Consider the following 19,359-nt stretch of genomic DNA (forward strand, 5'->3'; position numbering starts at 1 on the left):
TACCTGGACGACATATGTCTAATGTGCCAGGACAGAGAAGTTCTAGTTCGACAGGTCCTGTTAACCACGGGGTTATTACAACAGCTGGGGTTCCTGATAAATTGGGAGAAGTCACAGCTAGAGCCAACTCAGGATCTGGAATTTCTGGGGTTCAACTTAGAGACAACACAGGGCACTCTCAGATTACCCCTAACCAAAGTAAATTCAGTCAAAAGGGAAATCAAGGTCATGTTGGCGAAACAGGAAGTTTCTCTGAGGGAAATAGCGAGACTTATAGGACGTCTGTCATCATCGATACAGGCGATATTTCCAGGCCCTCTGCATTAAAGGGCGTTACAGAGGTTGAAGATCAGCCATCTCAGGAAAGGGTTTTCTTACGAACAGAAAGTGAAACTATCACAAGAAGCGAGACTGGAACTAGAATGGTGGTTCTGCCACATGGAAGCCTGGAACGGCAGGGCGATATTTGGCTCATCCCCGGACCTAGTGATAGAGTCCGACGCCAGCCGCTGGGGATGGGGAGCCAGATGCGGAGACCAGTCGACAGGGGGGAGATGGTCGAGAGAGGAACTGGGCCTCCACATCAATTGCCTGGAACTTCTAGCGGGTTCCTTCGCGATTCGGTGCTGGACACAGAAAGCGGCGAAATTGTCCATTCTTTTGAAAATGGACAACGTTTCGGCAGTCAGATATATCAATCGACTGGGCGGAACAAGGTCACAGAAGCTGACGGAGATGGCCAAGGAGTTTTGGCAGACCTGTCTCCAAAAGGGGATAAGCGTGAGAGCAGAACATTTACCGGGGGAGCTCAATCTGATAGCAGATTGGAACTCAAGATACCTGAAGGACTCCAGCGACTGGCAGCTGGACGACTCAGTCTTCCAGGAATTAATGCGCCGCAGAGGTCCCTGTCAGACGGATCTCTTTGCTTCCAGGTTGAACAGGAAGCTTCCCAGATTTTACAGTTGGAGACCGGATCCAGAAGCGACAGCAACGGACGCTTTTCTCCAGGTATGGGGACCTGCAAGGGTATACGGGTTTCCCCCATTCTCCTTGATAGCACGCACAGTGGCACAGGTCAGACGTCAGTTAGCAACAGTGATTCTGATAACACCAGACTGGAGAGGCCAAGCTTGGTTCCCGGACCTTCTGGAACTGTCGTTCGAAGCCCCTATTCGGCTGCCGGCCAGGGAGGATATCCTGCTGAATCCGGCAGGAGAGATTCATCCGTTAGTCAGGTCAGGGAATCTAAGTCTTCTGGCTTGGGCGATTTCAGGGAGAACTGGTCTAAGCCAGGACTTTCAGGCACAGCTCAGGAATTCATCAGAGAATCTTGGGCTCCATCGACAGGCAAGGCATATAGAGTGGCATGGCATGGATGGAGTAATTGGTGTCTGGAGAGACAGGTTGATCCCGTATATACAGATGTGATACACATAGTGAATTTTTTGGCAGCGCAGGCAAAGGCCTACAGGACCATTAATAATTATAGGTCGGCGATTTCAGCAGGCCATGCGTACATAGACAACAAGCCGGTAGGGGAGCATCCCTTGGTATGTAGGCTTCTGAAAGGCATTAGGTGTATGAAACCCCCAGCTCCCAAGTATACTCGTTTGTGGGATGTGAGTATAGTTTTAAGAATGTTTCAGAGTTGGCCGGACAATGAATTCTTGTCCCGGAAAGCACTATGGGCTAAGTGGACTACCCTTCTGTGTCTTATTTCCTGTAAAAGAGTCTCGGACGTGAGAGCGTTAAAAACAAACAGAAAGTCTTTTTCCCCTTCAGGGGTAATATTTTTTATAACAAGGAGAACTAAGACGAATATGAAGGAATTTCTAACGATTTATGTTTGTTTCAGGAGCGGAACAGAAAACGACAATTTGAAAAGTTTGGCTGAAGCAAGTCGCCTACCGGTTGGGGCGCGAGTTTGTCGGTGCAGCGAAAGAAAGAGGAAGGACTTCAGAGTTATGGGATGTTATAAGGGAGAAGTGAAACTGATTGGAAGAATGGATCACATGGTTTTGCTTATCCTATGGAAAACGAACTACAAAATTACTGGGTTTCGTTGGACTTTGTAGTTTTATTGGTTTTCCATGTTTATTTTGTTTATATGGTTGCTGCTCGAGTTAGTAAAGAGAAGTCAGAGCATAATCTTTCGCCTCTGAGTCTTTAATAGAATCATGACTTTCTGTAACGAATGTGTGGAAAATCTGTATTATTCAATATTGCTGCCATTGACAGCAAACCCTGGTGAGGAGGCACAGCTGTCTCTAGCTAGAGGCAGCCACAGACCCCAAACACAAAAAACAAAAAAACACAAATTCAAATGAATGTAGCATTTGTCAGTAAAGTTCATCATTTTGCAATCCTGCCCACTCTAGACTCTGCCTCCATGACCCGCCCACATGAGGTCCTCTCTCATGGTGCTGCGGATCTTGTCTCCTATTTCTTTTTTTTTTTTTTATAACAATGCGATAGCTCCAACAGTTTACGAACTGCTCCCCAGATCTAGAGGCCAGATATGGTGACGCCAGGTGACGTAGAAACACTCACGCAACACGAAGGATTGGACGTCAATCACGCCATTACAGGGCGACGGCGCGAGACGCTCGAGTGCGTCAGGGGCATAGAGTGTGACAGGAAGCGCCCCTCGCAACGCTGCCCGCTAGGCCCACGTGACGCACTTATGGCGCCACAGGGTCCACTTTAATGCGCAGCTCGCGCCTTATACGAAAGGTTGCATAAATATGTAACGCCGTCGCCCTGGAGGCGGCTAATCGGGACTGGTGTTATTTCTGCGACTGGCATGCTTCTCAAGGCATGTTTATAACTGATGCCATGAAAGGTACACGGCTTGGTGGCGCTTTAAGGGAGAATGCTCAGGTAACCGAAATTAAGTGATATTGGTAGAAATTGCAAGGATCTGGTTTTAAATGTGTTCTAGTGGATTAATTTGTGGCATATGTTATTTTTGTAAACACAAATAAGATTCCATCAGTAAAATAAAAATAACGTATTATAAGCCAAAGACATGAATTGATGCTGATATCTAGTTACAAGTTGCACATTCTATCAGGTGGAAATGTCTCTGGAGCAGATCAGTCCCTGTGCAAACCACCATTATCTATCACCTTTACTCTGTTCTAGCTTTTTAGCAAATAAGCCTTTATCGGATCCAAAGGGGGTGGGGGCTCATTAACACGCACAATGGAAAAGAACATATCTTAAAACAGAAAATGTATTCCATTGGCCTTGCATATAAGAAAGTGCACATGATGAATTAGCAGTGGGGTGTGTGGAAAGGGACCATGCAGTGAGGTTTTGCTTGCTACGAGCTCCCGCTAAATCCTCCGTAAAAATACTTTTCAGGAAGTGCACAAGAAACTGATCCTGGCATATCTGGTGGCGCAAACGCTGTGGAGGTAGACAGACAGCTTTATTCCTCTGGAAGCCCTGTATTTGCCATGGAGGAGGAGGAGGCGGCCTGCCCGGCCCTAGTGGAGCTAAGAAGGCAGATGCGCAGGAGCAGCTGACTCACTCTGAATAACTGTGCGGCTGGGATGAGTGGTGTGCGCCCCCATGAATAGCATTACCAGTGTCCCGGGGACTGGGATCCTCTGCGGCGGCTCCCCGGAGGAGAGCTGTGCCTGCAATGGACCTAAATGGAGCGATTGCTCTGTGACTCTGGTGACACTGTGGACTGAGGCCAACAGCGCCTGACGCTTGCTGCCGGGAGCCAGAGGAGGCCACGCTTGATGAGAGGCCCAGTGTGGTCCTGCGGGCTGCCGGGACCCCCCACCCCGAGAGGACTTGACGCGATACTGCTGGCAGCAGCACCTGGGAGGTGCTGCACTGAGGAGGTATGTTCGCTGGGGCAAACTTTGTGCTTCGTAGACATCTGCATGCGGGCTGGAAGACTGGGAGTCACACTGAGCTGCCAGTTGGTGCTTGGGACACTTCACTGCGTGATCACTGGGCATAACTGCTCCTGGGCTGTGTCACATCGTGCTGAATTTAGAAGCAGGGGGCTAACAGAACCCCTGCACAGTTTATTCCACACAACCCTAGAGACTATGCAGTGATAACTGTCTTGATGGGCCCTATTGTGTTGTACTGATTAATGGAAGTCTCACAGGTTGCAGCCCGTGGTCAAGCCTGAAAACTGAAATGTTTCTGAATTAACTCTTGCCCCGATGTTGCAGCTAGTGGAGACCACTAGCGGGGTGCAGACACTGGGGACCACTTGTGGATTTGGCGCGCTCACTGCAGGCGATTCTGAGGGCGAGGATCTGCTACCGACGGTGGCGTGGTGTTCTGCGGTCTGCCCCCACTGCGTGCTCCCTGGCATGCCAGCCAATAAACAGAAGTGGGAGAAAAGGCACCATCATGGACTCTTTTGCAATGAAGGGGAAGCAGCTGGACCGTGGGCTGCTATGTGAGGCAGAGGGGGCTGCGATCACCCAGGAGGCAGATCATGAAGATAAGATCCTTGCCGCCATTGTGGCCACCCGGATCTCGCTGGAGACTAAGCAAGAGGAGTTAAAGATAGACATGAATCTGCTGAGACATGATGTCTGCTCTTCGGCCAAAAGGGTGGCCGCTATGGATCGTTGCTGAATTACACTGCGGCTACCACCTCCACCCTGGAGTGTAGAGTATGGGATTTGGAGGCCAGGAAATACTCCTTGGAATTACGTGCTGAAGATGCAGAGGGACGCTTGAGGCGGAACAACATTTTTCATCATGGGCCTGCAAGGAGGTAACAGATCTGACCACCTAGATTGGGAATCTGATCCTGCAGGAGGTTGGCCCGGGCAGGCTCTCCCAAGGCTTTACAATTGAGAGGGCTCACTGCATGCTACGTAGAAGGCTTGCGCCGGGAGTCAACCCAAGACCATTATTGCGAGGGTCCTTAACTTCAGGACCAAGGAGGTAATATTACAACACTCCAGGGAGGGTGGCACCATGCGGTGTAGCAACGTGAACCTAGCTATTTTCCCAGGCTACACGTGCCTGGTGCAGAGGAAGAGGAACATGTTTGTCCCGACCAAGTAGAGGCTCTGCAACTTGGGACTCAAATATATGCTTATCTACCCGGCCAAGCTGAAAGTGCTCTATAACGGGAAGGTGATTTTCTTCGATATGCCAGAAGAAGCAACGACTCAGATGGACCACGACGGCATGCAGGATAATGTCACAGCAACTGTGCTGGATCAACGTTCAAAGGGCTCTTAAGCCCGGAGAGGATGAGCCCTGAGGGTGTAGTGATGAACACTACTATTAGCAGTGGTTATGTTTGAATCGGGGGCTCCGTGCTGCCCTGTACAGTGTAATGTAACAGGCGACACCGCGGCTGACGTGCCGAATGATACCCAGCACCCGCTGGTATCTATCACCTGATATCCCAATGGCGTTGTTTCGTCTTGTGGAATCAAGGAGGCTCGAAAGGCTTTGGGTTGTTGAGCTTGGTTGTTCTTTTCCTGTTTGCGCTTTTAGCGCTCAGGTGTGGGTTGTTTAATTTCCTTGTTTTTTTGGGATGTTGGCATGCATGTGTCATGCCGCCGTCTTTTGGTGGTCGCTGGCGGTTATGGAAGGCTTGGCGTTGGCGGCGCCATTAGATTGTTCCGTGTTTTTTCCTTTCACTTCCTGGTTTGACGGTCTAGTCTTTTTCTCTTGTTTCTGTATTTAACCACGCCCTCCCCTGGGCTCTGTGCGTTGCAACTTTGTTTCCTTTTCCTGGTTGCCGTGCTACTTTGTTTTCCGTGCTTTTTCCTGTTGCCATTTTCCGCGGAGTCTATCGCGGTATCCTTTCACTCAGCTTCTCCCCCTTTCTTCCCTTTTTCTGCCTTTCCGTCCCCTCGGTCCTCTTACCTTTCGGGGTTTCTCCTCTCCTTCCTTTCTCCCGGATCTCGTTCCTAGTTCCTGGCGGTACTTCCATTCCAGTCTCTCGCACTGCTCCTAGTTCCGTATCAGTATCTCCGGACTATCCAGCCTACTGCCGCACCGAGAGACTTACCTTGATTCTCCTGCTCCGGTTTTTTCCTGCATTCCCGGGCTCTCCAGTCATCTCTTCCTGCACAGCATCCGTACCAACTACATCGTAGAGAGGTTTTTTTTAGCGGCTGCTTTTTTCCTCTCGTCTTGGTTTCTGCGGGACGGGGGCCGGTTGCTTCCCTGTTTATCAGGGGATCAGGGTGGCTTCTTCCCGCGGACGGCCGTACCTCTTCACAAAGAAGAAGAAGCCCAAGAACAAGGCCTCCAGATGAGAAACCGTTTCGAAAGAGACAGGTGAGGAGAAAGGGGAGGTGGACGTTGATTTATCAGATTTGGAGGATAATCCGCTGGTTCCCATCATCCGTGACAGTTTGCAACGCCAAAAAGAGATTACAATGTCTATTCCGGAACAGGTCCAAGAGCTGCTCACCGCAATGCAGAATGTAACATTAGAATTACAGGCTGTGAAGGCCGAAAACGCTGCTTTAAGACAGCGAGTCGACCACTTCGAACAGTCCTGGAGTGATCTGCCTCCCATGCTCTTAGCCTGCGGTAAATATGATGGTTCACCTACTAGATTTAAGGAATTCATGGAGGCTTGCATAATCTATTTCACCTTCAGACCTCAGACATATGCCTCGGATGCAGCCCGCATAGGTTTTCTGATTTCTAACCTTACGGGTAACGCTCTTTCCTGGGCTACTCCACTTGTGACCGGTGTCAGCCCGTTACTACACGATTACGCCGGTTTCACCGTCCAGTTCAAATTGGCCTTCGAGAGGCAAGAGACAGCGGTAGTCGCCAGTGAACAGTTACTGGACATTCGACAGGGAAGCTCAGATCTTCTGTCCTACATCTCCCGCTTTAAACGGGTGGCTGCAGACGCAGGCTGGCAAGAGGACGCTCAGTACACCATTTTTCGCCGAGGATTAAGGGAAGACCTTAAAGATGAATTAGCAAGGGTAACCAGACCAGCCACTTTAACCGACTTGTGGTCTACAGTGGTTCAGCTGGATTTCCGTCTCTCAGAACGGCGGTCTGAACGTCGAAGACAGCGTGGATTTCCTGCTACGCCTGATCCTGGGATTACCTCTCCTTCTCATACCTGTATGTCGAAAGAAGAGCCAATGCAAATTGGAACTACTCGAGGGCCACTCACCTCGGAAGAAAGAAGAAGACGCAGGGTGAACAACCTGTGTATGTATTGTGGGTCTAACCAGCATATTCTTAGAGACTGCCCTAATGTACCACCAAGACGTTCGGGAAACGCCAGTCCTCGGAGCTAGTAGGGACAAGTTACCGAGGGGGATTTCCTGGTCCCTTCGTTTCTTTATCAGTCACACCCATGCTTACTACAGAAGACAACCGTCTTATGGTAGTCGGAGTAGAGTTATGCATCTCTCAGCAGTCCTATGAGGTTCTGGCTCTACTGGATTGCGGCGCTGCTGGCTGCTTTATGGACTTGGTTTGGGCGGAAAAGGTCGGTATTCGCCGTTTGCAGAAAGATGAGGACCAAAAGGTGGAAGGTGTGGATGGTAGACCACTCAGCTCGGGTCTTATCACATGCAGATGAAGATCCTACATCACAACGAAACCATTCAATTCGACCTTATCCGAGCAGCACATTTTCCAGTAATCCTGGGAATCTCTTGGCTTCGGAAGCATAACCCGACCATTGATTGGACAAAGAATCAACTGTCATTTACTTCATCATTTTGTCGTCGGTCATGTACTTCACAGACCATGCATACCTCTGTCCACATTTTTCCAGATATGACCTCCAGTTCAGATATATTGAAGGTAAACAGCATCCCTAAAGAATATCTCCGCTATCAGGAGGTGTTTACAGACGATGGCCCGCAGGAGTTACCTCCTCATAGACCAGAGGATTGTCAGATCATTCTCCAGCCTAATGCTGTTGTCCCTTTTGGACGAATGTTTTCTCTTTCTCTCAAGGAAAAGAAGGCTCTCAAGGAATATCTGGATTCTAATTCACATCATGGCCTGATCCGACCTTCATTCTCTCCCGCTGGGGCTTCACTTTTTTTTGTTCCAAAGAAAGGTTCCAATGAACTTCGTCCTTGCATTGATTATAGGGGCCTAAACCAAGTCACGCTTAGGGATAGGTATCCCATGCCACTTATCGGAGACATTCTGGAAGCAGTTCAAGGAGCGAAAGTCTTTTCCAAAATCGATTTAAGAAGAGCCTACCACCTTTTGCGGATACGAGCAGGTGATGAATGGAAGACGGCCTTTCGCACTCCCTTCGGACACTACGAATATTGTGTCATGCCCTTTGGCCTGGTCAACGCTCCATCGATATTCCAAAGATTCATGGATCGCATCTTTTCTGATCTACTTTTCCATTGTGCCGTTGTTTATCTTGACGACATTCTGGTTTATTCTAAAGACGCCCAACTCCATTCTGATCACCTCCACCAAGTCCTTCAAAGACTGCGAGACAATCTACTTAAGGCCAATGCTGATAAATGCATTTTTCAAGCCTCCGAGGTCAACTACCTTGGCTTTATCCTGTCTTCGGAAGGAATCCGCATGGATCCCACTAAGATCGACGCCATATTGCAATGGCCTACACCCCATTCCATCAAAGACGTCCAAAGGTTTCTAGGGCTAGCCAATTTTTATCGCAAATTCATCCAAGGTTTCTCGTATCGTGTTCTTCCCATTACGAGGCTGTTAAAAAAGTCTTCAATGCCCTTTATCTGGTCTTCTGAGGCAAACCGAGCTTTCCAACGACTTAAGGAGGAATTCTGTTCTGCCCCGATACTTCGTCAACCAGATCAGAATCTAAGATTCATTGTGGAGACTGACGCCTCCTCTGCGGCGATTGGTGCAGCTCTTCTACAGGAACATGAAGGTTTGGAGTATCCTGTTGCCTACATGTCCAAGACACTGAATGACAGCCAGACACACTATTCGGTGATAGAAAAAGAACTCCTGGCCATGAAATCCGCATGCGAAGAATGGAGACCTCTCCTACAAGGTGCAAACCATCCCTTTGAGATCAGAACTGACCACAAGAATCTTAAAATTCTACAAAAGATGGAATGTGTCAACTCCCGTCGGGCTCGCTGGGCGCATTTTTTCTCCCAATATGATTTCACATTGACTTACTTACCAGGTTCCAAGAACATACTAGCCGATGCCCTTTCTAGAAAGCCATATCCAGATGTGTCTCAGAAGGAATCTCCCAGTCTCATGCTTCCTGAGGTCAAGGTAATCTGTTCGGTGGAATCTTTCTTAGAAAGGGTCCGCAAGGCCACGCGGTCCACCTCTCCTCTCTCGAAGGACCTATCCATTCAAGATGGTTTATGTTTCAAGCAACAGCGATTGTTTCTGCCAGACAGATTCAACCGTCAGTCGGTTTTAAAGTGGTGCCACGACGATCCAACGGCAGGACACAGAGGTGTTAAGAACACTTTGGAATTGCTTCATCGCAGGTTGTGGTGGCCCGGTATGGCCAAAGATGTTTCAACCTACGTCAAGTCATGTCCGGTATGCTGTCGATCCAAACATTGCACTCAAAAGTCGATTGGTTTTCTCCAACAACAGGACCTTCCCAAGAGACCCTGGAGCCTTATTTCCACAGATTTTATTGTGGATCTGCCACCTTCGGAAGGTTGTTCATGCATCATGGTAACAGTCGACTGCTTCACTAAGATGGCACATTTCACTCCCTTGGCTGGTCTTCCCACTGCCGCCGAGATGGCGGCTGTATTTGCCAGAGAAATATTTCGCTTACATGGTACTCCAGACAAGATTATTTCTGACGGAGGTTCTCAGTATACTTCAAGGTTCTGGAAGGAGCTTTGTGAGAGACTGGGAATGGAACGAGCATTGTCATCTGGCTTCCACCCACAGACTAACGGGCAGACTGAAAGAACCAATGCTACGCTGGAGCAGTATCTTCGCTGCTTCACAAATGCCCAACAGGATAATTGGGTTAGTCTGTTGGTCACTGCGGAATTTGCCTATAACAATGCCAAACACAGTGCCACTGGTCTCAGTCCTTTCTTTTGTTCCTATGGTTTCCATCCCAGCTTTATTTCTTCTCTCTCCTTTCCTCCTTCTACCACTCCATCTGTGGATGCCCTACTTACCAGTATCTCGGACGCTCACAAGTCTGCTACAGGATGTTTGCGGGCAAGCAGTCTTCGGTATCGATCATACTGCAATCTTAAGCGCCAGCCTGTTCCGGCATGGCGGAGGGGCACCAAGGTCTGATTATCTACTAGGTTTCTGCCTCGCTGGCTTCACCCCTCTAAACTGTCTCCCCGGTACCTGGGTCCTTTCCCTATACTTCGCCAGATCAACCCCGTGGCTTTCCGCCTCCGGTTGCCCAAACACATGCACCGTCTCCATTCTGTGTTTCATTCCACTCTCCTGAGGGAATGTAGGGGTGATCCCTACCATCGTCCTTTGCCACGGGACCCGGTCCCCAAGGTGGTTCCTTCCGATGAGTATGAGGTGGCCTCCGTTCGTGACTCCCGCTATCGGCAGGGCCGCTTGGAGTATCTCATCCACTGGAAAGGGTACCCCCACTCGGAGGACTCCTGGGAACCGGTGTCTCATGTGCACGCTCCGGCGTTGATTCAGCGGTGTCACCGTCTGTTCCCGGGTAAGCCGGGGGGTGTCCCTTGGGGGGGGGGCATACTGTCATGCCGCCGTCTTTTGGTGGTCGCTGGCGGTTATGGAAGGCTTGGCGTTGGCGGCGCCATTAGATTGTTCCGTGTTTTTTCCTTTCACTTCCTGGTTTGACGGTCTAGTCTTTTTCTCTTGTTTCTGTATTTAACCACGCCCTCCCCTGGGCTCTGTGCGTTGCAACTTTGTTTCCTTTTCCTGGTTGCCGTGCTACTTTGTTTTCCGTGCTTTTTCCTGTTGCCATTTTCCGCGGAGTCTATCGCGGTATCCTTTCACTCAGCTTCTCCCCCTTTCTTCCCTTTTTCTGCCTTTCCGTCCCCTCGGTCCTCTTACCTTTCGGGGTTTCTCCTCTCCTTCCTTTCTCCCGGATCTCGTTCCTGGCGGTACTTCCATTCCAGTCTCTCGCACTGCTCCTAGTTCAGTATCAGTATCTCCGGACTATCCAGCCTACTGCCCACCGAGAGACTTACCTTGATTCTCCTGCTCCGGTTTTTTCCTGCATTCCCGGGCTCTCCAGTCATCTCTTCCTGCACAGCATCCGTACCAACTACATCGTAGAGAGGTTTTTTTTAGCGGCTGCTTTTTTCCTCTCGTCTTGGTTTCTGCGGGACGGGGGCCGGTAGCTACCCTGGTTATCAGGGGATCAGGGTGGCTTCTTCCCGCGGACGGCCGTACCTCTTCACAAAGAAGAAGAAGCCCAAGAACAAGGCCTCCAGACGAGAAACCGTTTCGAAAGAGACAGGTGAGGAGCATGTTGATTTATCAGATTTGGTGGATAATCCGCTGGTTCCCATCATCCGCGACAGCATGGCCTGGGAAGAGATGGGTGCGAATATACCTGGTGGGTGGTTGAGGCTGGCTGGGTGATGAGGTCATGTTTCATTGTCAGTGGGGGTCCCATGAGTGTGGAACGGGAGTGGGAGGATTATGCCTTGCCAAAATGGCTACACTCAATGTGTTAACCTGGAATGTCAGGGGTATGGACTCCTATCTGCAGAGGAATCGGATATGATCATACCTTTGCAGGAAGAAGATCTCGATAGCGCTGTTGCAGGAGACTCTTCTGCTGCCGGCAGATCAGGAGAGTGTGGTACCTCTATGGGGCAGGTGGGATATGGGTCCATGTATTCCCAGTTTGCCAGGGGGGTTTGGTGTGGATTGACGCTGCTGTTCTCTTCTGACTGCTTGATGTAGACACTGACAGTGAGGATAGACTTGTTATAGTGCATGGGTACGTTTAACACAGAAAAATGTCTATAGTCAACTCTTATGCTTCTAACCATACAGTATCTGCCTTTCTTCGCCCAATGAGTGGCAGACTAGCCTGCCTTAAGGCCACTGCTCCTTTGGGGAGACGACTTTAATTGCACGTTAGACCCGGCCCATGACAGGTCAGACTCCAGGTAGCCTAGGCCATCGCTGCCTCATCGACCCTTAACACAATGGTGACTGATCTTTTGCTGACAGACATATGGAGGGCTTTGCGCTTTATATGCTGGTACGCGGGGTTACTCTTATTACTCTGCCCGCATAATGTTTATACTAGAATTGACTATATGTTTGTAGGGGCTGAACAGCTGGCTAAGTTCATTGAGGCGGAATATGCTGGTCGCTTCTTTTCTGATCACTCCCCGCTGCTGGTGCGCTGGAGCTGGTGGGGACCTAGGCCTCCTGTGCCCACATGGCGTATGTCTGCAGAGATTTTACAAGACGATATCTTTCAGGCCCGCATAGGGGGCTTCCTTGCAGACTTTCTATGGAATAATGTGGGTAGCGTGGAGCGATGGGTGACTGTCTGGGAGATGCTATAGGTGGTGAGCAGAGGGGAGGCCAATGCTGGGGTGGGAGGTATCGGGGGATCGCTGCGGGAAGACCTGGAGGCATTTGGGCACCGAATTCAAGTTCTAGAGAAAAGGGAGATTATGACTCCAGGGGTTTGATTATGAGGTATACATAGCACACATGCACAGTGAGGGGATAAGTCTGGGCGGCTACTGGCGTTGCTGTGTAAGAACGAAAAACGTAGACATTCAATAACATTAATACGGGATGAAAGCGGGGCTCACTTGTACTCACAAGTGGAGATCAATGGCACATTTAGCGCATTTTACCAAAACCTATACCCAAATGGGACGCCAGTTAACTCTGAACAGGCCACTACACTTGAGCTGCCGTTAATGGAGGGCGAGTTGTGTGGGGTTATTACGTCTTTGCCGATGGGGAATTCACCGGTGGAGATGGGCTCCCCTGTAAATTCTATACAGAAAGGCATTGCCCCCCTTGCACATGTTTTGCTTAAAGTCTAAATATGAACTGGGCCAGCTCCCTAACAGCATGCAGGAAACAGTGATAGTCCCTATACCAAAACCTCGGAAGCAGGCAGACTTATGTGAATCTTATCGACCACTGGCAATGTTAAATAAGACATCAAAATCCTAAGGGCATTGCTGGCTGTACGGCTTAAACGTGTAATTGGTACTTTGATCCATGAGGACCAGACAGACATTGTCCCCAGGCCATAATACTTCAATGAACCTCCGTCACCTGCAACATATTATTGACCAGACAAACTCTCATGAAGCTCCGTATGCAGTGGCATCTCTTGATGCAATCAAAGCGTTTGATTCTGTCTATTGGGAATAGATGTATGCAGCACTACTGGGATTCGGAATAGGCAAAGGGTTTATATGTTGGATTAAACTACTGTACTCTGATCCTGTAACAAGTATCAGGACAGGCAGGCAGATATCCGGGATCTGGGGTATACAGATAGGTACTAGGTAAGGCTGCCCGATGTCACCAATGGTGTATATACTGGCCCTGGAACCACTGGCAGTGTTCTTGCGTAATGAGTATTTAGAGGTGGGTATCCATGTGGAAGGGTCTAGGCATGTTATCTCTGTCCATGCGGACAATGTCCTGCTCTACCTGTGCGAGCCCATGCATAATCTACGTATGATCCTTGAGGTCTTGGATAATGTTTTGGGGCTGTCTGGCATTTACTTCAGCAGATGGGAGTCATGTTTGTTCCCCCTGGCCAGACTGTTACTATGATCTCCCGGACTTACCGGACTTGGGGCTGCTTTGGGAGGTGCATACATTCATATACCTGGGCGGTCCTATTGCACACTCGACGAAAAGCATGCATGCTAAAACATGGTACACGCGGTAGATGGGGTAAACACTCCATTAGGTTTTAGAGCAGACTGCCTTTGTCGCTACTATGCTGAATGGCGCTGGTGAAGATGGTTGTACTACCACGCCTATTATATTTTTTCACTAATGTCCACTGTTTTGTCGCGGCTGGCTTTTTCCGAAGCTTGGTCTCCACGATTAGGGACTTCCTGTGGGAGCAGGGTAGGCGTAAAATAGCTTTGGCCACCCTCTGCATGGCCTATGAAGACGGGGGTGCACAGCTCCCATGGCTGGAGCTTTACTATTTGGCTGCCCAGCTGCAGTTTGTGACCTGCTGGGTGTCAGACTAGCTGACACTGGAATCCCGACTGCTGGGCGACAAGGTACTCAAAGCGGTCCTGTGGGTCACGGACTGCTGCTTGGGGCAAGAATTGCATATGATCGCCCTAGGATATAGGGTATGGGGGCGGCTGGTGAAAATCCTTAAGCTGCGGAACCCATATTCGCTGCATGTCCACATGACGGCCAATGTTTTTTCGTAGGTTGGTGACCTGGCAGTCGCTAGGAGATGGGATGAGGTGGGGCTCACCGCATGGGGGGATATGTTCATGCACAGAATGTTCAGGGACTTTGACAATTTGGTATTGAGGGAAGGGCTCCCCAAAGGCCAATTATTGAGGTATATGAAGCTTGTCCAGATGGTGAAGTGCAAATGACCTGACTGGCCAGGCGAACCTGGACCTATGAAATTGCTGTCCCTGCTCTATGAACTGGAGGATGGCTGGATACCTGTCTCCAGGTTGTAGGCGGGCTTGTTGAACGCAGCGAGTGAGAGAAACACGACCCTCCGAATGCAGTGGGAAACTAACCTGGATCAAACATTGGATGATGGTCAATGGGATACTGTGTTATGCTTTGTAAAATAGGTTTCACGCAATGCCAGGTGTCGCCTTCTCCAATTTAGCTTGTTGCCTAGGACATATATGACTCTGAGTAGGATAGCCAAAATAGACGCAAGGGTGTTGCCCAACTGACGTGGTGTGGGAATGATAATGCCGACATCACACACGTATTTTGGTATTGCCCGAAGGTCTGCACCTTTCGGCATCAGATAGAGGTGGCATGCATGGGGGCCAGAGTTAGTGGATATCAGTGGTCCCTGTTGGAATGTTTGCCGGGAGTGTACCCCTGGCCAGAGAAGAAGACACATGGTCAAATTCATGGACTTATCCTGTGTTTTAGCCAAAAGAAAGATAGTGATGGCATGGAAGCTGAAAGGGGGCCCGCAATACCGGCTCTGGCACAGCAATGTTAAGACATGGAGCACGGCTGAAACTGTGACTTGGTACATAGCCATGAGGAGGGGAAGCCGTGAACCCACTGAAAGCATGACAGCTTGGAATGCACTTATGCTGGCAATGTTCAGCCCATCTGATGACAGACCCCGTGAACACCTGGATGCTCCCTTACATAAGTACTAGAGCTACAAGTGGAGCAGTATAGGTCTGCCTGGAACTGATATGTGGGCTAGCTGGTGCTGGAACTGGGAAGACTACCACCTTCTGCCCCGATATATTTGAGCGGCGGTTCTGACTGCATGTGCCACCTCTATTGGAATCCGTAGGTTATGTTATGTTGGATGTCCTTCTGCTTTTGTCTTAGATTTTTTGGTAGTTGCTTGTTATAGTTTGTTGTTCAACCTACTTAACGATAAACAGATGAGGAAAAAAAAAGATTAATTAGCATGCGTCTTTCAGAAAATACTAAACACCGAAAGAAATAACCGTCAATGTTCTTATAACTTTGCTGGTGAAGTGTAAACCTAAGAATCTGCATTGAAACATTCTCTGCCAAGTCTCGGTATAAGACATTTATAGACACTTTGTTCTCGTGTTCCTGAGGTCTGCAGGTAAGTGTCTGGATTGGAACATGATGAAGTAAATCTTTAATTCAATAAAATGGAGCAACGGATTAAGTTTTTATTGCTGCCCTGAAAAACGCCCAAGGGGATAGGTCCACCCTCTGGTAAAAAGTGAGCGGACGGCAATCCATCCTCCCATATCCTTGATTTATGTCCAGCTTATCATGCTGGGGCGTGTAGCCTTGCATTTTCCCTTATAAATCCAGTATGAAGGCCCGGTCATCTAATAAGCATGGACTGGAGATGGGGGACTTGGTGACTGGAGGCCCAGTGGACAGTTCTGTAATCCCAGAGTTTTGTAGTTGACCAAATTAGGTGATTTTGGGGAATTTCCCCTTATCTCCTCACTTCTGCATTCTCTTAGCCAGTAAATTAGCTCAGTATGTTAACAGCCTGCGTCGCATCACTTTAGCCAAACCTGAATTCATGGGTTTGAATCCCTGACAAGGTTCACTCATCCCTTTATCCTTCTGGACTTGATAATTTGAATATCATTAAAGCTGGTAATGATTACGCCTATTCTCAAAGTGCTTAGACCTGCATTCTAATTGTGGCGGATTATAACACAATTCAGGGAAATGTCTTCATACAATTTTGTCTGCATCTGCCCCATTCTGGTAAACATGAAAAGCACACGCGCAAGGAGTGGGAACCAGGCACAGAAATTCCAAATCAGGGATCCCGTTTATTCAGGAATTTCTAACGAGGGGGGCGTGGCCAGGCACTGAGGAAGATGGCCGCTTGATTCAGCTGCTCCGTCCCACCTTAGTATTTGTAAGGCATTAAGTGTGTTCGTCATCACTTCTCCCACACCCTTCACTTACCGGAACACTTCGTGCTCGTTCAGTGAGAGAACGTTGAAGCTCTGATGCCGTTCTGCCATTGTTGGAGCCAGGTCTGCGGTTCCGTGCTCTTCACCATCAGCTGTTCCTTGCTGCGACCGTTCTTCGTGAGGAGACGCTCAGCGTCATTCTTTCTGTGACGTGCCGGCTTCGGCCCAGGCAGCTCCTTCTCCTGATAAACACCACCAACACAGGCGGACTCAGCAAACTCCACAAGGCACAGAAGTAACGTGATAATATTACTTATTTCCAACGCTCCCTCAACCTTTTTTGTGACTGAAGTGGAAGTATCAAGCACGTATAACAGTAACTAATAAGTCCTTGGTGCGCTACTTTACCAGAAAGCTTATTCTTCAGATATCTTGTTATCTAACCTTTTACATTATAAATAATGTGAGCTAACGCATGCATTTTATTACCGCTTCTGAATAAATTGTGCCCAATCACACATCGCTATATACAGATGCCAGTACTGCATTGTATTTAACTGGATGTACTTTGGAAGGAAGGTGTTAAGATATAACTTCCCTTCAACTAATGTCTGCAATTACTGAAGCAGGCTAACTTCAAGTGGCTTCCAGCTGATTTTGAGCAAATCAACAAGATCGTTAATCCAGTAACCGGAGTACTGCAGCATTGCGCTTCTTTGTTACCGAGTTTTATTTTACCCATATGCATCTACTGTCTGCTCCTTAGGGTACTATATTACTGCTGCATGCCGCCCAGTGTTTCTTCAATATTTAAAGCGTTAACTTATGCAACCTTAAGAACTAACCTCAACTCCAGGTGCCAAAGCTGTCTACCATCCTACCAAACATTTGCCTTTGGAATTCTTATTTACATGTTTTATTTGGCCTTTCAAGCATTTGCACCCCTGTGTTAGTATCTCTACGCTGAACATTACTCTGCGGCAAAGTTGGCGGCCAGCAAAAATATGCAAAAAAAATGTGCAAGTTACAAAAGACACAAATACCTCCTCAACCAACCTTAAAAGGCCCAAGAGTGACTCTCCACCTCCGCTTGGCATTTCTGAACCATCCATCGAAGCCATACTAAATGAAATCAGAGCTTTAAAACCTTTCATTGAGACCACAAATCAAAAGCTACAACAATTAGATGATAGGGGGGTGGGTTTAAAAAATAGAATGGAGGAAGTGGAAAGAAGAGTGGGTTTAGTAGAAGATGTTTCTCCCAGAGTGGCGCAACTTGAGAAGTCCATCGAAGACCTTCAGAAACATAATGAAGATTTAGAAAATAGGAACCGACGGAATAATCTTCGAATATCTGGTCTGTCCGAAGGTTGTGAAGGAACAAACCCCATTACTTTCTTACAAAAATACTGCCAGCCATCCTTCACTTGCCCATAGTTACGCCTTTTAACATACAATGGGCTCACCCATTGGGCAACCCAAAACTTCTGAAACATCCAACCCTACTCCTAGAACACTCATACTCTACTTGCTCGAATACACTCAACTCCAATTCATCCTCTCTACATCTAAGGAAAAGAAGTCTCTTACCTGGTGTGGTAACAAGCTGTATATTTCACAGGATGTTGCGAAAAGTACTGCTTTACGCAAAAAAGAATTTCTATCACTTCCCCTGTGCTAAAACAGCACAACATCTGGTATGGTCTGTATCACTGATGCTCTTTTAAGATCATGCATGATGGTCGTTCCGTCATGTTTGATGACACAGCTGAGTTAAGAGCCTTTATACGTACTATCAAAACCGAAACTATGGACGTCTCTCCTTCCCTGAATCCCTCAACCTCCTCTGGTACTTAAGGTGTCCTTACTCTCTTGCTTGTCTGCAAATTCTCACTTAATGCCATTAATACCCTCTTATCATAATTATTGGTGGCACGGGTGTTGGGTTAGCGCCTCTCTTCCACAGTTTGCCGTCTTTTTCCTTTTGACGGCCCTGCAGGTGTCTCCTGCCTCTGCTACATTTGTCATCCTTTTTTCTCCCTCTTCCTGGTCTGATCTCCCTTTCTGCACTGCTAAGTTCCTGGTATTTTCTAACTATTAGACTTTTTCTATATTTCCTACCCCAGTTTAAATATTCCCTGATCAGGCCCCCCCCCCTCCTTTCCCTGATTCCGCATGTGTTTCCCTTTTGTGTCTTGCCCTATGAGATTATTTTTGTATTTTGACATTATTGAAATCTGGTGCTTTTTTGAAACATCTCCCTGTGAGATCTATTTTGGTTTTCTGCTCACTATGGTTCTATATTATGTCTTTAGCCCTAATTAATCAAGAGTATGTTATTTAAATGTGTTACTTGGAATATTAAAAGTTGTAACAATCCCATTAAAAGATGTAAAGATATACCTCATCTCAATAAATTAAAACCTTCTGTAGCATGTATTTCCACGAGACCCACCTTTCTAGCAAAGAAGCCATGAAGCTCAAGTCCTTGTGGGTCAAAGAAGTGATCATGAGCCCTGCAGTAGCCAAGAAAAATGGAGAAGCCATATTACTTAGTAAAAATCTACCATATAAAGTTTGGGTCTGGGTTAAGCTCCTGATTGACTCCATGCATCTCTCTATCATGAACATCTATGGACCCACCCTACCCGACCCTGGTTTCTGGTAATCGATTAGGGAAATGATTCTCAAGAATAGCCTTACCAATCTCATTGTATGCGGGGATGTTAATCAGGTCCTTGACCCATTTCTAGATAGAAAATCCAGTTGTGTATTTAAATCCTCTAAATCCCACAAATCCTTTCTATGTTACTTGGTACCAAAACTGGTCTAATTGACAATTGAAGGCTCTCCCACCCTACACAACAGGACTATA

General features: G+C 48.0%; 1 long non-coding RNA gene across 1 annotated transcript in view; it reads left to right on the forward strand.

Annotated features, from left to right (window-relative positions):
• Positions 1-2,688: 2,688 nt before the first annotated feature.
• The window catches only part of LOC138498701 (uncharacterized), a 40,890-nt gene continuing 24,219 nt past the window's right edge, over positions 2,689-19,359 (forward strand). Inside the window, exon 1 of the long non-coding RNA XR_011278845.1 lies at positions 2,689-2,883. This is a non-coding gene — a long non-coding RNA (uncharacterized lncRNA). The remainder of the gene's footprint in view (positions 2,884-19,359) is intronic.

This window comes from Ambystoma mexicanum, chromosome 5q, assembly GCF_040938575.1.
Source record: "Ambystoma mexicanum isolate Mex_15411 chromosome 5q, UKY_AmexF1_1, whole genome shotgun sequence".
In the NCBI taxonomy this organism is placed as follows: domain Eukaryota; kingdom Metazoa; phylum Chordata; class Amphibia; order Caudata; family Ambystomatidae; genus Ambystoma; species Ambystoma mexicanum.